This window comes from Piliocolobus tephrosceles, unplaced genomic scaffold (genome assembly GCF_002776525.5).
Source record: "Piliocolobus tephrosceles isolate RC106 unplaced genomic scaffold, ASM277652v3 unscaffolded_77, whole genome shotgun sequence".
NCBI lineage: Eukaryota > Metazoa > Chordata > Mammalia > Primates > Cercopithecidae > Piliocolobus > Piliocolobus tephrosceles.
The window spans coordinates 55450-73732 of record NW_022335051.1 but is presented as its reverse complement, the minus strand read 5'-3'; the positions used below and the strand labels follow the sequence as shown (position 1 = coordinate 73732).

General features: G+C 39.5%; 1 pseudogene; it reads left to right on the top strand.

The window, feature by feature from the left end:
- The first annotated feature begins 2336 nt into the window (after positions 1–2336).
- LOC111530444 lies at positions 2337–17101 on the top strand (annotated as a pseudogene).
- The last annotated feature ends 1182 nt before the right edge of the window (positions 17102–18283 follow it).

Below are 18283 nucleotides of genomic sequence, written 5' to 3'. Positions count from 1 at the left end.
GCAACATGATGAAACCAGGCTCTACCAAAAATACAAAAAATTAGCCTGGCGTGATGGCAGGCACCTGTAATCCCAGCTACCCAGGAGGCTGAGACAGGATAATCGCTTGAACTCAGGGAGGCAGAGGTTGCAGTGAGCTGAGAAAGTGCCACTACATTCTGGCCTGGGAGACAGAGCGAGACTCCGTCTCAAAAACTAAAAATAAGTAAAAGAACTGAAAGTAATTCTCAAGTGATGAGAATGTAGAGGTGGAGATGAAACAAGAAAGGCATAATTATTGAAGCTAGGTGATGGGTACATGGGGTTTTTTTTGTTTTTTTTTTTGTGTGTGTGTGTTTTGTTTTTATAATACCTTTTCTCTTTACCATAGCAAAATGATACATGGGTGTTTATTACACTCTTCTGTTCACTTTGTGTATATGCATTTGAAGTTTTCTATTACATAGTAACTTTTTTTTTTTTTTTAAAGTAGTATTTGGCCGGCCACAGTAACTCATACCTGTAATCCCAGCATTTGGGGAGGCCAAGGCAGATGGATCACCAGAGCTGAGGAGTTTGAGACCAGCCTGGGCAACATAGTAAAATCACATCTCTACCAAAAATACAAAAATTAGCCAGCCATGGTGATGGATGCCTGTGGTCCCAGCTACTCAAGGTTCTGAGGAGGAAGATTGCTTGAGACTGGGAAGTGGAGGTTGCAATGAGCCCAGATCGCACCACTGCACTCCAACATGATTGACAGAGTGAGACGCCATCTCAAAAAAAAAAAAAAAAAAAAAAAAAAAGCTACATTCCGGCTTACTGTATTAGAAAGTCAAAAGATAATATTTAGGGCCGGATATGGTGGCTTATGCCTGCAATCCTAGCACTTTGGGAGGCCAAGGTGTACAGATGACCTGAGGTCAGGAGTTCAAGACCAGCCTGGCCAACATGGTAAAACCCCATCTCTACTGAAAATACAAAAATTAGCTGGGTGTGGTGGCGGGTGCCAGTAATCCCAGCTACTCAAAAGGCTGAGGCAGGAGAATCGCTTGAACCCAGGAAGCGAAGGTTACATTGAGCTGAGATCGCACCACTGCACTACAGCCTGGACGACAGAGTGAGACTGTCACAAAAAAAAAAAAAAAAGAAATAGCAATGTAAGCATATTTAGAAATGTGGAGGTAAATAAGAGTGAAAACAGTTAACGGACATCAAAGTGGATGCCTCTGGGGATGAGAACTGAGCTTGGGGAGGGCTAGAGGCGGGAACGTCTCTGTATTAGAAGGCTTTGATGTTCTTTTATTTTGAAACCTTATGCATGTATAACTCTGATAATATATTCATTTGTGGATTATGGCATTGTTTTCAAGGAAAAACCCATGTGATCTTACATGAATAATCAGGCATAGACCAATGCTTTGAATATATAAAAATTCTGTTTAGCCATGATCATTTTGGCAGTATGCCACTTATTGCTGTTGCCAAAGGCAGTGATTGAAATTTGAATTCCTGCCTGGGATGAGTAGCGCTCAGAGGTTCGATTGCATGTAGTTTCCCCCTGTCTGTACTCCGGCCCCCAGCAGTTTGTTTTTATGCAACATCAAAGAGTGATCATAAATAAGCTTATCTCACTCTCCGGATTGAAAGCTACTAAACATCTTTCATTGCAATTAGAATAAAATTCAAACTCTTTGGCACGGCCTACACACAGGCCCTAAATAATGTAAATGATTGGACTCGCACCTAGTTCTCCTGTCACTCTCCTCAATCACCATGCCCCAGGCTCGATGGCCTTCCTTGGCACACCCACAGCTCATTCCTACCTCAAGGCCTTTGACTTGCCATTGCTCATGAGACTGACTGCTTACCATCACTCAGGATCTCATTTAAAACTTAATTCCTGAAAAAAGTCCTTCCTGACCATCGAGCTAGAGGAGCTTCCTGCACCCCTTCTCTTCCCACAGCTGTGGTCTCCAAATGTGGTCTTCAGACCAGAAGCGTCAGTATCCCCTGCAAGCTTTTCATTTTGGGTTGTTTTCTCTGGAAATGCAGAATCTTAGGCCTCACCACAGATGCACTGAAGGAAAAGCTTACATTTTAACCAGACCCCAAAGTGATTGCGCTTTTAAAATTTCAGAAGCACTGATATAGAGGTTCCCCTTCTAATTTTCCTGTGTATCTGTCACCAGGTGTGTCCACTTCTGCAGGTAACCTGGCATTTGTTTACCTGTTTATTTCTTCCCTAAATAGAATTTAAGGTCCACAAGGGCAGCACCTTGTCTGGCTGGTTCACTTCTGCATCCCCAGCACATGCACACAGTACATGCTCAATGAGTATTTAGATGAGTGAAAGAATGCATGAATATAATGGAAATTATTTTACGTTCTTTGAAATGTATGGCTGGGTGTGATAGCTCAGCCTGTAATCCCAGCACTTTGGGAGGCCAAGGTGGAAGGATTGCTTGAGCCCAGTACTTGGAGACCAGCCTTGGTACACAGCAAAGCCCCAACTCTACAAAAAAATATTTAAAAAAAAAAAGGGTTGTATAATTGTACAATAAAAATCTTCATGGCAGCTGGGCGCAGTGGCTCATGCCTGTAATCCCAGCTCTTTGGGAGGCTGAGGTGGGCGGATCATGAGGTCAGGAGATCGAGACCATCCTGGCTAACATGGTGAAACCACGTCTCTACTAAAAAAAATACAAAAAATTAGCTGGACATGGTGTTGGGTGCCTGTAATCCCAGCTACTACTCTGGAGGCTGAGGCAGGAGAATGGCGTGAACCTGGGAGGCGGAGCTTGCAGTGAGCCGAGACCATGCCACTCTGTCTCAAAAAAAAAAAAAAAAAAGAAAAAGAAAAAGAAAAACTTCATGGCTTTCATTGGTTTGTAAAATCGGGGTGATTCTTCTCTCCCAACATCACTGTTATGCAGGGGTTTCATTCTCTATCTTGGGCATTGAGTGCCATTAAAGTATATGGCCAGTGAAGAATCACTGATTTATCCTTGCTTTGGGGCAGTTTGTCTTCAGAACCAAACTTTAGATTTCATTTAGAGTGTTTCTCTACTGACTTAACACCATAACTGGTTATGTTTTTTAGTATTTAAGAAGCACTCTTGTTCCATCCAGAGTTAACATTATCTTTAAAGGTTTTTTTATTCAAAATGAATGTTAATTTGATATTTGTATCAAGTTTTGTCAAATAAGTATTAACAATTTAAAAAAAGAAAATCAGGTTTTAAAAATGTTAAGTCAAATCCAAGATTTAAAGTTAAATTCCAAATAAAACCTGATAGGGTATACAATATATCAGGTTTTTAACTTCTGAGATAGGATTCCAGGAAAGATCTATAGTTTCTGATATTGTCCTGCATTCTTTTTTTGAAATGGAGGTTTGCTCTTTCAGGCTGGAGTGCAGTGGTGCAATCTCGGCTCACTGCCACTTCTGCCTCCCTGGTCCAAGTGATTCTTCTGCCTCAGCCTCCCAAGTAGCTGGGATTACAGGTGCACGCCACCATGCCCAGCTAATTTTTTGTATTTTGAGTAGAGACAGGGGTTTCACCATGTTGGCCAACCTGGTCCCGAACTCTTGACCTCGTGATCTGCTCACTTCGGCCTCCCAAAGTGCTGGGATTACAGGTGTGAGCCACCATGCCTGGCCCTACATTTAAAAAATACATTCCCAGTATATTTCTTAATGCATATCTTTGTGAAATTTGTGAAGAAACAACGTTTCAATCTATATTATTTGAGTGAATAAATAGCACAACTTACATCTATGGCTTTCAAATGGGGACAGTTGTGTCCCAGGGGACGTTTGGCAATGGCTGTGACTGCGTTTTTGGTAGTCAAACCTGGGGTGGAGTACTGGCAGCATCTAGTGGGTGGAGCCCAGGGGTACTGTTATGTAATGCACAGAACACCCCACAACACAAAGAATTATGTAGCCCAAAATGTCAGTGGTCCACTGTTAAGAGACCCTGGCTTAAGCAGAGTGAAGTCTCCTTCTGCAAATACTAATGCCACTGGAAAATGAATACTTTGCCCTACCTTTTGGAAAAGAGAATATATAGAAATTGGCAACTGAGAGATTCAGATGGGTATACAGGCACTTTTAGATATGTTCATTTTAGATGATTATTTTTAATCAGAAATCTAGTGATTGGCCTCCCTCTTTGGGGTAAATCACTCCCTCAACACAGGACATTTAAGACATTTGACAACTTGGTTGATTTTAGAATTGGATAATGTTCTCAAGGTTTTCCTTATTTTACAGATGGGGTTGAAAATTTGGTCTTTTGGATTCCATTTTTGGAAAGGATGGTGTATTAAACCAGCCAAACAGTGTCTTAGGACTTATATTTTATATACTACAGTTATTACTTGGTAAGTATTTATCAATACAAAAATAAGTTCGTTATATTCCGTTTAGTACTTTGTGTCTTTGCGCTGAAGTGTCTTGATGTTAAATAAAAGCATGTGTTATTTATAGAACCACTAGCATGTACAACATTTTTGTATTGTGAAAACTTGATTCGCTAAGATTTTTATTATATTAATGTTGAATTTATGTCAATTGCTGTTTAATCATGGACAGCAGTATCTCATGATGTCCAGAAAAACCAGTCCCATTCCAGGAAATTATCACTCCCATCTTCCCTGTAAATGTGTTTTCTATTTTATAGACTCTGTAGCCTTGTAAAAATATCATATATTGAGGGGACATTAATGAGAAACCATATTCATAATCCCATCACCTTTACATATCCACTATTCCTACAGTCTTCTGCTTTTAAAGATAATTTTAGGGCTGGGCGTGGTGGCTCATGCCTGTAATCCCAGCACTTTGCGAGGCTGAGGTGGGCGGATCACCTGAGGTTGGGAGTTTGAGACCAGCCTGACCAACATAAAGAAAACCCGTCTGTACTAAAAATACTGAAAGGGTGGCCTGCCCCTCCACACCTGTGGGTATTTCTCATCAGGTGAGACGAAAGACTGAGAAAAGAAATAAAACACAGAGACAAAGTATAGAGAAAACAAAGTGGGCCCAGGGGACCGGCATTTAGCATATGGAAGACCCACACCAGCACCAGTCTCTGAGTTTTCTTAGTATTTATTGATTATTAATATTTTAGTAAGAGGAATGTGGCCGGAGAGCAGGGTGATAGTGGGATGTCTGGATGTGTACATAGGCAAGATTTATACTTTCTTCCACCCAAACATCTCAGTGGAGTAAAGAATAACAAAGCAGCATTGCTGCCAACATGTCCCGCCTCCTGCCACAGAGTGGTTTTCCTCCTATCTCAGAATTGAACAAATGTACAATCAAGTTTTATACCGAGACATTCCATTCCCTGGGGCAGGCAGGAGACAGAGGCCTCCCTCTTATTTCAACTGCAAGAGGTTTTCCTCTTTTATTAATCCTCCTCAGCACAGACCCTTCACGGGTGTCAGGCTGGGGGATGGTCAGGCCTTTCTCATCCCACGAGGCCATATTTCAGACTATCACATGGGGAAAAACCTTGGACAATACCTGGCTGTCCAGGGCAGAGGTCCCTGCGGCTCTCCGCAGTGCATTGTGCCCCTGGTTTATCAAGACTGGAGAATGGAGATGACTTTTACCAAGCATACTGCCTGTAAACATTTTGTTAACAAGGCAAATCCTGCACAGCCCTACATCCCTTAAACCTTGATTCCATACAACACATGTTTCTGTGAGCTCAAGGTTGGGGCAAAATTACAGATTAACAGCATCTCGGGCAAAGCAATTGTTCAGGGTACAGGTCAAAATGGAGTTTCTTATGTCTTCCTTTTCTACACAGACACAGTAATAGTCCGATCTCTGTTTCTTTTCCCTACGTATCCCCCTTTTGTTTTTGACAAAATCGCCATCGTCATTATGGCCCGTTTTTGCTGGTTGTTGTCTTTTTGGAGTTGTTGGATGCACCTGTGGACTAAAACAGACAGAACAGGCATACAAGGATTAATACAAAATTTACAATAGTGGAACTTTTGATAGTTTTAACCCAAGTGATGGGATTAAGGTCTGTGAGGCCATGAGCAGCTTTTACAATTGTCTCAGTTTTTGGTACCAAATGTAAATGGGCTTTTGATGCCTTAAAAAATTTGTTTTTTAATTTTGAAATATTTAAAGTAAGATTATTTTTTCTTTTTTGTAGATGGCATTTAACCGTGTCCTAGTGATGTTCAGACTCATCATAGGCTCGGGGTGTAATACAAAAATTTGACGTATTTCAGTCACAGTGTAACTGAAAAGGATATTTCAAGCTCATGAGCCTATCTCTCATTTAAATGACAGTTTGTCTTAGATGATTAATTTGGTTTGCCAATTTTTGATCTATTTGGGTCTGAGAATTCTACTATCTTGAGGAATTCTTTTGTCAATTATTTAAATATTTAGCAGTTTGAACAGAGGAGTGTAAAGCAATTCCAGCAGCCGCAGCAGTAGCTGTGACTGCGATAAGACCCATAATCTCTGTAATTAAAGTAAAAATGAATCTTCTGGATCTAGTTAGAACTTTTTTTTAATACTTTTGTTAAAATATAAACGGATGGGGAAGCCTCTTATGGTCAGTCTACGGACACAGGGATCCACACGCCCTCCCTTGCCCTCACTAGTAGAATACAGTGCTGCCAATTAAAAGTTGAATCAATGCAAGTAAACAATCTAAAATTTTCGCAGGTTATAGCTTGGGAATCTGGTTTAATAACTATGTTTTTTACAACTAGTATATAAGGGGGTTTTACACAACTTTGTAAAGGAATTGTTAGATTGGAATTTAGGTTGATAGCATAATATGGCTTATGATTTTTTTGTTTTTATAGCTTGATTTCCTGTGGTGCAAAGCCACAGTAAGTTTTTATAATTTTGGATGTTTAGGACTAGTAACAGGACTAACTAACTTTGGTTGAAGTGATGAAATTCTCTTTTTACCGCATTTTTATGGATAGGGTGATTTTGACCTTTTATAAACCTGGTCTTCCCTTTTAGTTAAATCACTCTTATAGGTCAGATTAATGGGCCAGACGGATGGGGCCTGTGAATATGAGTGAGTCTGGCCCTTACAATTATAATATAATTGCCCTCAAAGGGCCCAGTTTATGATAGTTTTGAATTTGTTGTTTTATAACACCACCGTAGTATCAGTCACACATTTTTTCGAAACTAAGACTTTTGGGTCTTTTGATTTTTTGGGAATTTCTTTGGGGCAAGGCTTCCCTTTAGGCCTAAATTTTAATGATCTTTGATAAGAAGAGTCCTGTAAATTATTTATTTGTGGCTCAAGTGACATTTCACTTACCATGTGATAAGTAAATCTCCTGGTGGCACTGACAGTATGTATTTCTACCCACCAATTTTGGGTTGTTTGGGCATTAAGCATCCTGGTGCCTTTTCTAGGCAAGTAGCAGGATAATAATACCCAACGGAAATATTTATATTTTTTTTTAAGGTTGGGCAGGGCAACAATCATCTGTGGGGCCTGGTACCCATGCACTATTATTAATATATATTTTAATAGGATTATTTATCCATGTGACTGCCCGAATTAAGGGCAGGAAATGCACATAGGCCCAGTAAGTATAATTAGCTGCAGCTGTTTCTGCAGACATGGGGAGCCTTACCACCGTTGATACAATTATCAAAGCTGTAAGCAGTATATTTTCTGGAGTTTGTGTTACCCTTGTTTTTTTTAGGCTTTTTTTTTAGCTAACTGTGTCAGCTTCTTTAGTTGACCCCAGGTCGGTGGTTCCACTTTTTTGGTGGATGGCAACTTTATCTGTTTTTTTGATATTGCTATTTTGTTTACTTGGCAAGTCGATGATGCTTGATTGTGGGTTTTTAGTTTTTGCGGAGGTGTTTTTTTTTTTTTTTTCATCTTCAATGGGTTTATTGTAGATAAATGTCTAGTGAGTATTCACACAGGAAGCTGATTTTTTTCCAGTGAAACACAAGTAAATCCTCTTCCCCATGTTATTTATTGCCTTTTTCATTTTTTATGTCTTATTTTTGTTGGTTTTTCACCAAATCAGTTTTTTTTTTTCCAGTAAAATGTTGTTTTGTAGAAGTAGTGGTCTGATTCTTGTCAATGTTTAAAAATTTAAAGTATAGAGTGCTAGATTAAGTTTTATTTGGGGAGTGTTATATTCCTATTTTTTTGTTTGTTTAACTAATTGAGCTTTGAGTGTTCTATTAGTTCTTTTAATTATGGCCTGTCCTTGGGAATTTTAAGGGATTCCTGTTGTATGTGTAATTTTTCACTGACTTAAGAATTTTTGAAATGTTTTACTACAGTATCCTGGCCCATTATCTGTTTTAAATTTTTTTTGGAACTTCTATGATAGTAAAACAAGATAATAAATGTTTTTTAACATAGGAAGTACTTTGTTTTTTTGTCTAGCAGGTTGTTCATACAAAATGTGAATAAGTATCAACTGTCACATGGACAAATGACAATTTTTCAAATGAAGGTACATGTGTGACATCCATTTGCCATAACGTATTAGGACATAGACCTCTGGGATTAACTCCTGCCTCTTGAGTGGGCAGGTGTAGGACTTGACACTGAGTGCAATATTGTACAATATTTTTTGCCTGTTTCTATGTGATATCAAATATATTTTTTAGTCCTGTTGTATTTACATGAGTTAAGCATGAAGTTCTTGTGCTTTTATGAAGGCAGATGATACTAGCATGTCAGCTTGTTTGTTTTAGTTAAAGGCCCTGGTAAATTAGTATGTGCTCGAATATCAATAATATAAAATGGGAAATTTCTTTTTTTACAGTTTGTTGTAACAAATCAGACAGCTGGTTTAACTGATCATCCATACTATATTTGATTAGGGCTGTCTCAATATCCTTTGTAGCCTGTACTACATATCAGAATCTGATACACTGTTAATAGGCTGATTAAAATCTTGTAACACTGAAATGACAGCAACCAACTCTGCCCTTTCAGTTGAGTGATATTGAATTTCAATGACTAGTTCTTTTGGCTTGGTGTAAGCCACTTTTCCATTGCTAGAACCATCAGTAAACACCATCAGAGCATTTTTTAAAGGTTTATGTCTGGTAATTTTATGTAAAACTCAAGTAGTCAATTTTAAAAACTGGAAGATTTTTGTTTTTGGGTAATGATTATCAATAATTTCCACAAAATTAGTAAGATCAATCTGTCAAGTATCAGAATTGATAAAGGCTTGTTTAACCTGTTCCTTGCTTAAAGGAACAATGATTTTATCTGGTCACTTCCATACAATTTTACTATTTGTAAGCTTGCCTGACCAATTAATGTAGCCATTTGATCTAAATACAATGTAAAATCTTAATTGTACTGTGAGGAAGGAATGACCACTCCACAAGATCTGTATTTTGAACAATAATGTCTGTTGGAGAATGTGTAGTAGCAAAAATCAAAAGTTGGAATGGGGCTAAGTGATCTATTTTATTTACTTGTGCTGACATAATTTTTTTTAACTAATTTAATTTTTTTAGTTGCCTCTGGAGTTAATGTTATTTTACTATGTAATGTTGGATCCCCTCTCAAGATAGAGAACAAATTTGACATGGCATAAGTAGGGATGCCTAGAGTTGACCAAATCCAATTAATATCTCCTAGTAATTTTTGAAAGTCATTCAATTTTTTAATGTGTTTTTTATTTTTATTTTTATTTTTTGTGGTTTAATTTTCCTTTCCTTTATCTGTATCTCCAAATAATGAAAGGGAGTAGGGGTCTGAATCTTATCAGATAATATTGTCAGTCCTGTATTTGTAACCTCTGTCTGTAGAAATGTGTAACAGTCAATTAATTTGTCTCTTGTTTTTGTAGCACACAAAATTTTATCAACATAATGAATAACAGTCTGAAAATTTGTCTCTAACTGGTTGAAGAGCTTGAGCTAGAAAAGTCTGACAAATAGTCGGAATATTAAGCACTTCCTGAGGCAACACTTTTCACTGAAACCTGGTGGCTGGTTCTTTATTTTTTATGGCTGGTATAGTAAAAGCAAATTTTTCAAAATCCTGTTTTGCCAGAGGAATGGTAAAAAAGCAAACCTTTAGATCAATTATAATTAAAGGCCAATCTTTGGGGATCATGGGCAAAGAGGGCAATCCAGGTTGCAGAGCCCCCATGGGTTGAATGATAGCATTAACAGCTCTTAAGTCGGTCAGCATGCGCCATCTGCTGGATTTTTTTGAATTACAAACACTGGAGAATTCTAAGGAGAGAAAAGTGGGTGAAACGTTTCCTTTTTAAAATAGCTTTTGACTATTTTATGTAGCGCCCCCAACTTTTTCTTAGGGAGCGACCACTGCATGACCCAGACAGGACGCTACAGGGCGAGTCTGAATTGTTCCCTCACCGTAGTGAACTGTAGGTTGGGCAATAATGGGCACCACCAGCCAAGTCGTAGGGAGCCTAGTTTCAGGTTCCTTCCCCCAGCACTCACTCAGCTGAGGAGGAGGTGGCCATTGTGGTTTTAGTCCCAATGGCCCTGATGATTTTGGACCTTTTCCCCCCAAATTTTAATGTTTTAGGATAGATTATCTCCTGTAATTGATTGTAGTCAACACTTTGTGTTGACCGAGCCATTATAGACTCTGCTACATATTTACAATGTGAATTTTCCATTCCTTTCTGGGATTCTGTTCCTGCCTCTTCTTTACAATCTATTACAGAGCTTTCAGGGGCATCAGAAACTGAAACGCTATCTTCTTCTATTTGAAACGGTTTTAAAGTTGCTTTAATAATGGCCCAATCATTCCATACTGTAAGTGGGATGATTTTACCTTTGCTACTTGTTTGTTTTAATTTTTTGCCAATTTTTTCCCAGTCTTTTAGATCTAAAGTACCCTGTTCTGGAAACCATGGGCAGAATTGTTCTATTGTTTGAAATAGCATAATTAAATTTTCTGTAGAAGCTCCAACTCCCCCTCTTCTTAAGATAATTTTAATGAAGCTGAGATAAGGGGCATATTTACTTTCAGTTTAGTTTGTCCCATTGTTACCCTGGGTTCCTCTGAGTGCACAAGCTTACCACAACGCTGACCGTGGACATACTTGGGAATCTCTGGTCGGCTGTCCTCAATGTTTACATTCTTAGCATACCTTCACCCTAAAGGCCCCATGTTGGGCGCCAGATGAAGGGGTGGCCTGCCCCTCCACACCTGTATTTCTTGTCAGATGGGACAAGAGATTGAGAAAACAAATAAGACAGAGACAAAGTATAGAGAAAGAAAAGTGGGCCCAGGGGACCGGCACTCAGCATACAGAGGACCTGCACCAGCATCAGTCTCTGAGTTCCCTTAGTATTTATTGATTACTATTTTCACTATCTCAGCAAGAGGAATGTGGCAGGAAAGCGGGGTGATAGTGGGGAGAAGGTCAGCTGTGAGCAAAGGAATCTCCATCACAAATAAGTTCAAGGGAATGTACTATGCCTGGATGTGCACGTAGGCCAGATTTATGCTTCTGTCCACCCAAACATCTCAGTGGAGTAAAGAATAAAAAAGCAGCTGCCAACATGTCTCACCTCCTGCCACAGGGCAGTTTTTCTCCTATCTCAGAATTGAACAAATGTACAATCAAGTTTTATACCGAGACATTCTGTTTCCAGGAGCAGGCAGGAGACAGAGGCCTTCCTCTTATTTCAGCTGGAAGAGGCCTTCCTCTTTTAATAATCCTCCTCAGCACAGACCCTTCACAGGTGTCGGGCTGGGGGACAGTCAGGTCTTTCCCATCCCACGAGGCCATATTTCAGACTATCACATGGGGAGAAACCTTGGACAATACCTGGCTGTTCAGGGCAGAGGTCCCTGTGGCTTTCCACAGTGCATTGTGCCCCTGGTTTATCAAGACTGGAGAATGGAGATGACTTTTACCAAGCATACTGCCTGTAAACATTTTGTTAACAAGGCACATCCTGCACAGCCCTAGATCCCTTAAACCTTGATTCCATACAACACATGTTTCTGTGAGCTCAAGGTTGGGGCAAAGTCACAGATTAATGACATCTCAGGACAAAACAATTGTTCAGGGTACAGTTTGAAATGAAGTTTCTTATGTCTTCCTTTTCTACATAGACACAATAACAGTCTGATCTCTCTTTCTTTTCCCTACAAATACAAAATTAGCTGGGCATGGTGGCACATGCCTGTAATCCCAGCTACTTGGGAGGCTGAGGCCGGAGAATCACTTGAACCCGGAGACAGAGGTTGTAGTGAGCTGAGATCATGCCATTGCACTCCAGTCTGGGCAACAAGAGCAAAACTCCATCTCATAAAAATAAACAATAATAATAATAATTTGGGACCCGGTGTGGTGGCTCACATCTGTAATCCTAGCACTTTGGGAGGCTGAGAAAGGCAGATCACTTCAGCCCAGGAGCTCAAGACAAGCCTGGGCAACATGGCGAGACTCCGTCTCTACAGAATATACACAAATTAGCTGGGTGTGGCAACACACACCTGTAGTCCCAGTTACTTGAAAGGCTAAGGTGAGAGAATCCCTTGAGTCCAAGATATGGAGGCTGCAGGGAACCGAGATCACACCACTGCACTCTAGCCTGGGTGACAGAGAAAGACCCTGTCTCAAAAACTAACAATAATTTAATATGAACTCTGTTTCAACATAGTGTCATTTATCCTAAGTGTTATTGTTAACATCTAGGTTTCACACCTTTTACTTCTAAATAATGCTGCAGTGATAAACTTTGTTTACAGACCTCCTGCTCCTTCCTTCTTTGAATTATCTCCACAAAATATATTTCCAGGCATAGGATCAAAAAACACAGATATTTTAAATTTTTATTGGTGTTACCAAGTTGCTTCTCCCTCAGTTCTTTGGTTTCCCTGAAGCTCCAGCCATCTTTATTTTTAAAACGTGTTTTGTAAAATTTCTTTTTTATTGTAATGATAATCTTCTTTATTGTAATGATAATCATTACATTAATCATGTAATGACAATAATTAGAAAAATTGCTAATAGTTACATATTAGTACCTATTACCTTAAATTTTACTCTTTTTAATTTCCTTTTATTGCTCATTTACTTATTGTGATCCCAATAATAGTACATTTTTATATATGTTACAAACATTTTATGCATTCTTTATCCTATTTTGTTAGTGTTATGAATTTGTATTGTATTTTTATACTTTTAGAGTTAAATCCATCCATTGTTACCTTTGCATTTTATTTTTCTTCTTTTTTAAAGATCTTGTTGCATACCAATGCTTTTGTATTTTAATTGTTAATATTCCATTACCTGTCAGTTCTTTTGATTTGGTTCATTAAAAATACCTGTAACTCTTCTATCTGAAATTGATTTGTTATGAGGCAAATTGTAAATCTAAATCATTCTCAGTAGTTCTGTCGAGTTTGCCCAGTTCCATATCTAAGTATTTATCTTGCAGAAGTACCAAGATGTCTGCACATAGATATTCATAGCAGTACAGTGTGAAATAGCAAAAAAAAAAAAAAAAAAAAAGGAGTTAGCTTAGAAGTAGATAATGGTTGAATAAATTAGAAAATACTATGAAATACTATGTAGCTATTAAAGGAAAAAGGAGATCTATATTTACATCCTAGAAAGATAAAGACACTATTTAGTGAAAATGCAAATTATGATATAATAAGTATAGGACAAACATGTTTGTATACATGCATGTAAATGCATAGAAAAGGGTCTGCTGGTTGGGAGGAGGGAGAAATTTCACTCTGTATTCTGCATATTTCCGTTTTGCTGGATTTTTAGAGAAGAATATGAAGTATAGGCCCAAATGCAAGGCATTTTCCCTTAAAGGCAAAGAACCTAAGAAAAGCCTTTAACTAGATTAACTTTTGAAGATAGAAGTGCAACAACCAAATTTTTGTTTTACCATTAATTTAATGCCATGGTATATACATATTTTAAATCATATGTATCATATGTGTTTTTTCATTCACATTTTTTGACTTGCATTTAGATGCTTCATATGCTTTTTAATGTTGGTGTCTTTGTGGGAGGCACATTTGAACTAACCCAACAGTTTCCAGAGCACAACATCTGTACTCACTTCTAAGCTGTTTGAGATACATTTTTAATTTAATTTTTTCATAGGTAATCCATTCACATGGTTCAAAAGTTCTTTAAAAGGACAGGATGCAGTGACTCATGCCTATAATTCCAGCATATTGGAGGCCAACATGGGTGGATCATGAGGTGAGGAGTTCAAGACCAGCCTGGCCAACACAGTGAAACCCCATCTCCACTAAAAATACAAAAACCAGCCGAGCGTGGTGACGCACACCTGTAATACCAGCTACTTGGGAGGCTGAGGCAGGAGAATTGCTTGAACCCAGGAGGCAGAGGTTGCAGTGAGCTAACGTCACGCCATTGCACTCCAGCCTGGGTGACAGAGCGAGGCTCCTTCAGAAAAAAAAATATATATATAAAATGTTACACAAAGAAAAATCTGGCCCACCCCTTCTCTTTTTCCATGGTTTCCACTGCTCCTCAGCCCGGACTGGTAGCTTGTTATTGTTTTAGAGTTTCTTTTTGCATATACGAGAAAGTACACATACACAATCTTAATTTTCCTCCTTTTTAAAATATAAAAGGCAGATGCTATACCCACTGTTCTATCCTACAACTTGCATGTTCTTTTTTTGTTTGATGGATATATCATGGTGATTTTTCCATATCAGTTTATTAAATGTCTTCATTCTTTTTTACAGCTGCAGAATAATCCATTGCATAATTGTACCATCATTTATTTAGTTACAGCACATTTTAAATTCCACTGGAAATTTTACCCTGAGCCACAAGTACCTAGTTGCATTACGGTAGTATTTAACGGAGAGCTGGTATTTATACGCTATTCTAAGTGCTTTAACCCTGCATTATCTCAGCTCATTTAGCAGTCTTGGGAAGTAAGCATGATTGTTATCCCAATTTTACAGTTGAGAAAAGAGAGGCATGGAGGAAGAAATAACTTGCCCGTATCATTTTGAAATTAACTTTCTTAGATAAAAGAGTGACCGCATTAATTTTGAAACGTTTGTTGTTTAGCATAGGTAAAGTCAGCAAACTTTTTTAGTAAAGGGCCTGGCAGAAAATTGACTTTGCCAGTTGCTGCAGCCATTCAACTCTGCCTTCTAGCGTGAAAGCAGTCACAGACATTACATAAATGAATGAGCATGGCTGCGTGCCAATAAAACTTTATTTGCTAAAGCAGGTAGCTGGCCAGATTTGCTAGTCCCTGCAGTAATTCAGCAGCACCTTAGTCTTGAAGTGCCCTATGAAAGCATCTAGTCCCGTGGCTGTGGCCCAGCCACCCCATAGGCGTCTTCTTGTTGCTTTTCTTTTTGCCAACAGGCACCGGGATTTCAGCTCTTTAATTGACTTCTTTAAACCTGCTCCCACCTGTTATTTTGTTCCTGTTTCTGTTATCCTTATCCATGAGTCATTGGGTAGGAGGGCCATTTAACATGCTCTGCCTTCTCTGTCCTTGAAAATAAATGCACATATTCTCCATGTGCATTTGGCCACAGGAAACTAAAAATAATACATGTGAAGATAGAGTCCAGAATTCAGGTGCCCCCCCCCCTTTTTTTTCAAATGAGACAGAGTCTTACTCTGTTGCCCAGGCTGGAGTGCAGTGGTGCAATCTCATCTCACTGCAACCTCCACCTCCTGGGTTCAAGTAATTCTCATGCCTCAGCCTCCCTTGTAGCTGGGGTTGCAAGCGTGCAATACCATGCCAATTTTTTTTTTTTTTTTTTTTTGGTATTTTTTAGTAGAGGGGGGTTTAACCATATTGACCAGGCTTGTCTCGAACTCCTGACCTCAAATGATCTGCCTGCCTCAGCCTCCCAAAGTGCTGAGATTACAGGCATGAGCCACTGCACCTGGCTTTAGGTGCCTTTTTGTACTGAGAGCCTGGGTTTAGCACACATGTCCACCATTTTTCTTGATCGGGTTTGGCCCACATACAGCCAATGAGCTGTGGTTTCCCTTATCCACCAGGGTGAGCCCTTCCTGAAATGTTGAGCAAGAGTTTCTTTTCCTCTCCTCAGCAGCTTGTTGATGTAGTCACCTCTCATTGTGGATTTTTAATCAATTTGATCTAAACATGGAAAAGCAAATTTTAATTTCCACAGATGGGGAGGCTGTAGTGAAAACCAGAGAAGGTTCTCACCAAATGTGTGCAGCTCGGTTTAGGAAAAGGCTGCTGTCCTCATGTCCCTTTATTCATTTGGTGTCTTAGGGCTGTTGATGTTACAAGTCAGCTTCATTGCTTAATGTGATTGTGAGACTGCATGTTTGCTTCGTGTGCATATTTTCAACTAGGTTAGTTTGTGAAATTAGTGATATTTCACCTGAAAGACTGAGAAATCAAAAACATTGCAGCTATAAAACTGGCATTTGGCCAGGCATGGTGGCCCACGCCTGTAATCCCAGCACTTTGGGAGGCTGAGGTGGGAGGATCACCTGAGGTCAGGAGTTGGAGACCAGCCAGGCCAACAAAAAATTAGCCAGGTATGGTGGCACATGCCTGTAATCCTGGCTACTTGGGAGGCTGAGGCAGGAGAATTGCTTAAACCCGGGAGGTAGACGTTACAGTGAGGTGAGATTGTATCACTGCACTCCAGCCTGGGCAATACAGTGAAACCCCATCTCAAAACCCTGAAAAGCTAGCATTTGATCTGCAGAGTCCACCTGTATAATTTTAATGAAACAGACCAGTATTTCTGTTCTCAATTTTCAGAGTTTGGCAGGAAGATCAGTATTCAAACACTGCAGCAAGTCACCCAGTGTTAGTCCTTGTCACTCAGAAAGCCTCTCTCCAGCGCCAAGGCCTGACTGAGCCCACGTCTCTTCTCTTACAGGCATGACAGCAAGCGCCGTGGCGGCTTTGATCCTCATGACATCCTCCATCATGTCGGTCATGGGGTCCCTGTACCTGGCCTACATTCTGTACTTTGTGCTGAAGGAGTTCTGCATCATCTGCGTCGTCACGTACGTGCTGAACTTCCTTCTTCTCATTATCAACTACAAACGACTGGTTTACTTGAACGAGGCCTGGAAGCGGCAGCTGCAGCCCAAGCAGGACTGATGCCCGACAGACTCTGCCCTGACAGTCTCAAACCCCTTTTCCATTCAGTTTATTTTGAGCAGGTTTTTATGTATTATATTATATACAGTATATATATAATATATATTGGAGCTATAAAACGACACTTGGCCAGGCATGGTGGCCCATGCCTGTAATCCCAGGACTTTGGGAGGCCGAGGTGGGTGGATCACCTGAGGTTAGGAGTGGGAGACCATCCTGGCCAACATGGCCAATATATTTTATATATAATATATTATATATTATATATACTATATATAGTATATATATATAATATATACTATATATTTTACATATAGTATATATTATATAATATATATTTTGTATAGTACATATTATATATAGTAATATATTTTTATATAGTACATATTATATATAGTAATATATTTTTTATATAATATGTTTATAGAGTTTATATATTACATATATTTATATGTATTATATATATTTTGTGTGTGTGTGTGTATATATATTCTATTTTTCCAAAGCGTATATTTCAAATCAGAACTGATGCACCATCCTTGCCTTACTGGAGCCCTCGAAGAGAGGGAGGAGAGAGTCCTTAAGGAAAGACTGTGCTCTGGGAGGGGGTAGGCGGCGTCATTTCGGGGTGTAAAGCCATGGAATGCTAATTTGTAGGCAGCGTTGTTTAAGGAGGTCTTGTCACACTCAGTGGCATCCGTTATGATAAAGCCAATGGGCTTTTACACTCATCTGTCCGTTTCTGTCAAGACCCTATGGCTGAGGTCAGAAGGATGTCCTGGGAGAACCAGTTACCTCTAACCTTCCAGTTCAGACACTGCCAGCTTAACTACGTGGAAACTGGCTCACAGACCCTGCTAAGTGCTGCAGCATGACAGCGTTTCTATGAATTTGTTGGTATGTGGGACTTTAGCTCATCTGAGGAGTTGAACAGCAGCTGTGAAAGTCTTCTACTCACTCCCTGTCGAGGCTGGCCCGGTTTGCCACACAAACACGGCGGCCCTAGGACCATGGGGCTATTCCTGCAGATGCCCTCTGGAACCAGCTGCTCTGAACATGGTGGGGGTGTTGGAGCAGCAGTTTCTCCACAGTCCACACATAGTTAAGGTTCTGAAAACAGCGCGACGCACAGAAATGATTTCAGATGCTTTTCAGTAGCCACTTTCATGCCAACTCTTTATT